The following is a 6,908-nucleotide window of genomic DNA, read 5'->3' as shown; positions in this document are numbered from 1 at the left end:
AAAATCCTATAAATATTATTGAACAAATGAACTAATGTTTTTTTTGCTCCTAACAATGAAATTTTATCAAGAGAAACTATGATACAATGTTTTGAGTGAAGATAGAATGGGTGTGTGTTATTAAATATTATAATTATTGCCATTACCACCAAAAGCATTTTAATGCCTATTATATTTAATAAATTAACTTTTTAAATAACATAAATGTAGTAGGGTATGAAATAGTCACTCACTTTGTAGTAAGTGGTGGGGATTTTAAAGGTTATAAAAACTGTTCTTTACATTAAGATCTTTCAAAGTAATCGCAATGCTAATATCTCCTAGTAGCTTCTACTGCTCTCCATACATGCTTGGCATTGTGCTTAGAGGTTAGCATCCATTATCACATTTATTCCTTATAACTCTCCTTTAGGAAAGGATTTTTGTCTTCAATTTAAAACCAAAAAAATAGAGGCTCATTAAGAATAACTAACTCGCTAAAAAATCCCCCATCTGGTTAAAGACAGAACCAGTCAAGCCCATGATCTTCAATTCACTAAGTCAGAGAATCTCTTCCGCCTCATACTTTGACTTTTTAACATGAAATGGTTCATAGTTTAGAAGAGACTAGTAGAAATGCAGCATAACTTGAACAATGTTTAAGTGAAAGGTGTAACCTGAAGCTCAGAGCATCAATCTCTGGTCAGTGAGAGGACTCTGTGGAAGACATATGAAAGTTGTATGGTTTGACAAGGAGACTGGGCCAAAAGTAGAGCTATGAATACACGTTTGTGATCATTGATCTACTGTTCACGCAGTAGCAAGATTGAAACTAGAAGGGGAGATGAGACAAAAATGTCTTGACCTTGAAGGCCAAGACTAGGAAATGTGGTGCCTCCCAGGGCCTCAGCTCTGAACTGGTTCACACACCCTTATTCTGCCACCTTCTGTAGCTAACACATGCCACACAGACAAGCCCACAGTGGGTGGCATTGCAGAGTTCATGTCAGACAGGGAGGGAGTCATGAACTGGGAACAAGAATTCAATCTCCCACAGGCAATGCACATTTTAAGGGTTTTGAGATTATAAGGAAAAGTAATTATGAACTTGGATTGAGGTGAGGTGGAAGAAGAGACTAGAATCCAAGAGATCAGGCAGGAAAATACTGTGACAGTAGAGGAGGGGGGTGATAAGACCCTTGGCTAATGCAGCTTCAGTGGTAAGAAGAAAAAAATTAGAAGAGAAAAATACAGTATGGTCCTGAGGAAGAACCAACAGGACTGGGTGTCAGCCTCGATGCAAGGAGAAAGTGAGCCTATGATGACTAAATGTGGAAAAAGTGAAGATAAAGTACAAGGACCTGTTGACAGAAAATTTCTTGTTCTGTAATGAATTCTGGTGCCATTTTAGAATTAGGCATCTAATTCCATCTCAGAGCAAAAACCGAGGCTCTGCACTCAGCACTTGGCAATAATTTATCGTGTTTTCATCCACGTTACCTCCGGAGGCTGTGGACATGAAATGAATGGTAAATAGCCAAGTCCGTGTTGCTCCCACAGCCCATGTGCCTGCACCGCCTTCCCACAGCTCCTGCTGCACTGTCTTTTCTGACCAGTTTACCAGTTTGCCTCTCACCTGCACTAACTCTCACTTCGTATCCCCAGTGACTTCAAAGGACACTGGGATTTTAGGATCTAATTTTCTAGCTTCTACCATAAAGGCAGGCAGGGGAGAAACGCAGTTGTAATGGGTACTGAGTGAACCAAATACAGTATTTGCCACATTTAATAGTAACCAGTGTAATTTACTGCTAAGAATGTGAAGCTCTCAATTTATTTTAATTGATTTTTTTTAACCTTTTAACTGACCGATCTAGAAAAATGGGTGGGCTTGCAAAAAAATTTCCAAAAATTGAAAATCAAATATTTGATATCTTAAATGGAAAAAACGTTGGCTCCAGAGATTGCACTGTAAGTAACGAAAACCATTTTCAAAGACAGTGAAAGAAACCTGCCTGTATGGCTCCAATCACCAGGAAAAAGGAAGAGAGATGGTGAAGAGGATGAGAAAGCTAGGTTTATTTTTAGTGTGTCTTTTCTACAGAAGGAAATGAGGACATTTTTTATACCAAAGGCCGTTTTATAAGAGATTGGATTGTGTCCTTTCTAAAGTTATAGAATCACTTGAGAAAATAAAACGTTGGAAGTCACCAAGAAAGTGTAACACTCAGTGAAGATTTCAGAAATAAAACGTGAAAAAAGTAAAGATACATTCATATTAAAGTTTGTTTCAAAAATCCTCTGAGGAAAGGCAATTTAAGGAATCATTTCATGTAGCATTACTACTTATGTATGCTGAACCTAGAATATCATCTTCAAACATTATCTTAAAAATTGAACACAAGCATATAAATGTACATACATTTTCAGAATATAAGATCATTTTTGAAATATGTTTACTTTCTTAAATTATCCAAACATTATTATTTTTTTAGTTTGCATGCCTAAGCTAGTCAAAAGTGAACTATTTACTGTGATTAACATTGGCTTTTAAATTCGTAATTAATTTTAATATCTTTTAAACATTTTACAGTTTTTTTCTTTATCTTCTATTTTGAATTGATAGAGAGGATAAAACAATTTGACATGTAGAATCAAAAACTGTAAAGAAGGAAGGCTCCTTCTTTCTAGTATTTTCTTCCTCACTCTAAGGCTATGCTCTAAGTTAACACTATTTATGTTATGTAAAATGTCTTCATTTACTATTTAATAGATTTATAGTAAATAGTTTCATTTCCACTATTTTAATGGAAAAGGTGAATAATGAACATGGTTAATTTTACAGTGAATGTGAGACTAACTAGATTGAATTTCCTGCTTAGGAAAAGGCTTCACAGACAACTCAGCAATTGAAGTGTCAGGTGAGAGACTTTGAGGAGGCAATTTTGTCTCTATACACTGAAGCCCGACGACGTCCAATTTTTGAAATCTTGATCCATGCTAATGACACTTGGACTTCTGCTATATGATCACAGTGATGTTTCAATCACTATTCAAAGCTGTGGCAGCTCCCCGTGGGACTTAGAACTTTTCCCCGTGTTTTCATTTTTCCTATTTGCTGCTACTTGATGATCGGGTGCTTTTTCCAAATTTTAGCACTTGGATGTATGTTCAAGGATGGCAAAACTAAGGATAAGAACCCTGAGCAATTCTGATCCCACAGTCATATCCATATGACTTCAGATATTTTTCTAAAAATTAATAAAATGTTGTTTACTATGTTTTTCATGTTATATACTTCGTTTATTTAAGCATAAATAACTCAGTGTCAAATATAGGGCAAAGGTATAAAACATAAGTGTACTATACTTGTGCTTCTCTTTTGATTTGTAAAACTTTGGCTTGATTAGTTTAAACTGATGCCACAGGAAGGGTCTGGGAGGCCCGATATCCTGTCTCAACCTACCCCATGCTCTTATCAGGCTTTTGAATCTGTTGCAGGAAAGAATTCAAGAATAGAGTCACAGAAGAAAATGAAAACAAGTTTAATGTAAAAGATAAGAAATACAGACTTCACAGAGAAAGTGCACAGAGACTGAGCAGGGCCCACACCAAATTTAATACAAAAGTAAGAAATACACATTTAAAATTTAGTACAGAGTTCAGGCTGGCTCGAGAGAATGAGCAGCCACCTGCTAAAAGTAAGCTTAACACAAAAGTAGAGCACACTGACCTAGCCAGTGAAGAGGGTATTAGCCCCAAGAAAGTGCACAACAATCCCACCTGCTGCTGGGATTTGGCTATTACACTTTTGCCATCTAATACATATTCATGGTATCTGATGAATATTCAATTAAGGGGGGGGTGTTCTCTGTTATGTAACATAGTCTCGCCCACGCTCAGTTGGTCTCCTTTTGGAGCATGTTCATTGGTCAAATTCTGTCTCACGTACTGAACATATTCAAGAATATTATGTACTCTTTAGCACCTCTAGTGGAAGGTCACTTAAAGGATAAATTCCCTTCCACCTAGCATACTTGGTCACTGGGTCATATAAGCCAGTATAAATTCCTTTTACTGAGCATGCCCAGCTACTGGATTTGCATAAATCCACTCCTTGTGGTCTCACCCTCCCAATGTGGGTTCCAAAAATAGGTCCAACAAGCAACAATAACTCTCCTCTAGGGCAGGGTACAGAGACCTTGAGGAGTGGATTGAAACCCAGGGTTATGTCCTGAAACCCAACCCAGGGAAACTGAGCACCTCCTGTTTCAAAACCAATCTATCAGAGTTTTCTGGGACAAAGTCCCAGTGTTCATACCATCTGAATAATGTTTTCCTTCATGATTGATTAAGAATTTTAAAGCCTTGAATGACCATAGTATGTTTCTTTCTTTGCTTTTAAAGCAATCTATCTCTTCTTTTTAAAGTAGCTTGGGGCTGGCCCCGTGGCTCGCTCGGGAGAGTGTGGCACTGGTAGCCCTGAGCCCGCGGGTTCGGATCCTATATAGGGATGGCCGGTGCACTCACTGGCTGAGCGTGGTGCAGACCACAGCACACCGAGGGTTGCAATCCCCTTACTGGTCAGAGAAAAAAATAGCTTGGATGGAATGTTTCTTTTAAATGAAAACCCACCTTATGGTTAAAATTTTCTTTTGAAAAGTACTATAGTGTAGTAGAAACCTAAAGACTAAGTGTCAGATGAACCAGAATTCAAATCCTGACTCTCTTTCTACTACCTGTGTGATCTTAAAAAAAAAAAAAAAAAAAATTTTGCTTTGAACTTGTTCGTAAAGTTGAGACAATAACACATTTCAAAGTTTATTATTGGGCTTATCAATGTACCAAAGTACCTACCACATTGTAGTTTCTCAATAATATTATTTTCTTTTTTCTTTTTTGTCCTTATGAAAAAATATTGCTTTAAATAATGAGGCTATCCTTCTGCCTAATATCTCTTTCTCAAATGATTCCAGTAAAAATCCTCCTAGTGAGTGAACAATTACCAAACTTGCTGCTTAATTGGGAAATGTTTATTATTATGTCTGAAAAATTTGCTTAAAAATAAATTGTATAAAATGTGTATAAAAATGTCTGTAATTTAAACACTTTACTATCTTACCCATAAGAACACTTTATCCCTTGGTCTAGTGCAAATCACTGGTCTAAGTAGACTGTCTGCCCTCAATTGTTCCCTAGAGTAAAACAGTAGATAAACATTTGTGAGTTTGTTAAAATTTTGTAAACCTTATGTTTCTGTTTCCTCATCTGTAAAATGTAGATAAAAATAGTACCTGTCTCATAAAGTTGAGTATTAAATGAAATAATGAACACAAAATCTTGTAAACCCTGTTTCTCTTTCCTCATCTGTAAAATGAAGTCAAAAATAGCACCTGTCTCATAAAGTGAGGAGTAAATGAGATAAAGAACACAAAGTGCTGGCACATTCTAAGTTGATTTTGTGTTATTTCATCATCATTGAGATCATCATCACTGTCTGATTTGAGTTAAAATTCAGGTTCTTTTTGATTTAGGAAAGTTAAAGTTAAGCCTCTGCACATTCATTTCCTTCTCTCTCAAATTGGAGGGATAATTAAACTCCAGGCCTAAAAAGCACTTAGCACAGTATCTGGCATGGAGTAAGCACTCCAAAATATCAGGTGTATTACGGTAAGCATTCCAGGCACCTGATTCATATCGACATTTAAACTTTTCATGAACTATATTATGGAAAATAGTTTTAAGTTGACTTGAGCTTCTGTAGGTAAATTTCTTTATGTTCTTTCAAACTCTTTCTCATCAGTTCTTCCTCTAAATAGCCTTCTTCTTCATTATTTTCTATCTAATCTAGAGGTATTCATATCAAGCATATTTGACCACTCCCTTTCCTACCCCCTACAATTCCCAAGGCTCTCCCTCCGCCCCTCGTTTACCCCAGTCACTCACAGTGACACTACACAGCATTACTGCCTGACAGATTTCTCAAAGTTGTGTTGTTTTAACCATAAAGAACTTGTACATCTCTTTTTATTAAATCTTTTCCTATCTATTTCTTCTTGAGTGGGCTTTAGTAGTTGAGGTCATTCAGGGAATCTGTCGATTTCATCTAAGTTACTGAATTTATTGGTATAAAGATGAATGTGCTAATAATATTGATTTGATCTTTACATACTGTACACAAATACTACAGACAACTCTGTACCCCATAAATTTGTATAATCAAAAATTTCAATAAATAAATAAAATAAAAACATTTTTTCAGATTATTCCCTTATATTTGTAATATTTACAAAAACGTAGTCATGTTCCCTCTCTCATTCCTGATGTTTATAATTTGTCTTTTTTTTTTGATCAGTCTGGCTAGAAGTTTACCAGTTTTATAGATATTCTCAAATAACCAGTGTTACTGGTTTTTTCCTGCTGTTTTCTCTTTTCTATTGCTTTGGCTGTGGATCTGATCTTCATTATTTCTTTATTCTACTTACTGGGTTTAATTTGCTTTACTTTTGCTAGTTGCTTAAGGTAGAAGCTTAAATAAATGATTTGAGCTGTTTTTCTTCTCAAATGGGCATTCGGTGTGATAGATTTTTCAAAAACATATTGCTTTAAATTTATCCTGTGCTTTTATTTGCATTCAATTTAAAATATTTTTAATGTGCCTTTGATTATTCTCCTTTGATGCGTGTATTATGTGGAACTGTGTTATCTTGTTTTTGTATACTTGGGAAATGTCTAGAGATATTTCTGCCACAATTGTAAACTTCTGTTTCTCCTTACATTTCTACCAGCTCTTGCTTCATGTATTTTTAATCTCTGTTATTCAATGCATAAATAACACCCTTTTCTTTATAAGATCACCTTCTTTACTCTTGGTAACATTCATTGCTCGGAAATCTACATTGTCAGATAAAAATGTAGTCATTCTATTA

The sequence above is a fragment of the Galeopterus variegatus genome, unplaced genomic scaffold (assembly GCF_000696425.1).
Source record: "Galeopterus variegatus unplaced genomic scaffold, G_variegatus-3.0.2 Scaffold280, whole genome shotgun sequence".
Lineage (NCBI taxonomy): Eukaryota > Metazoa > Chordata > Mammalia > Dermoptera > Cynocephalidae > Galeopterus > Galeopterus variegatus.
Note: the sequence above shows the minus strand (reverse complement) of the source record.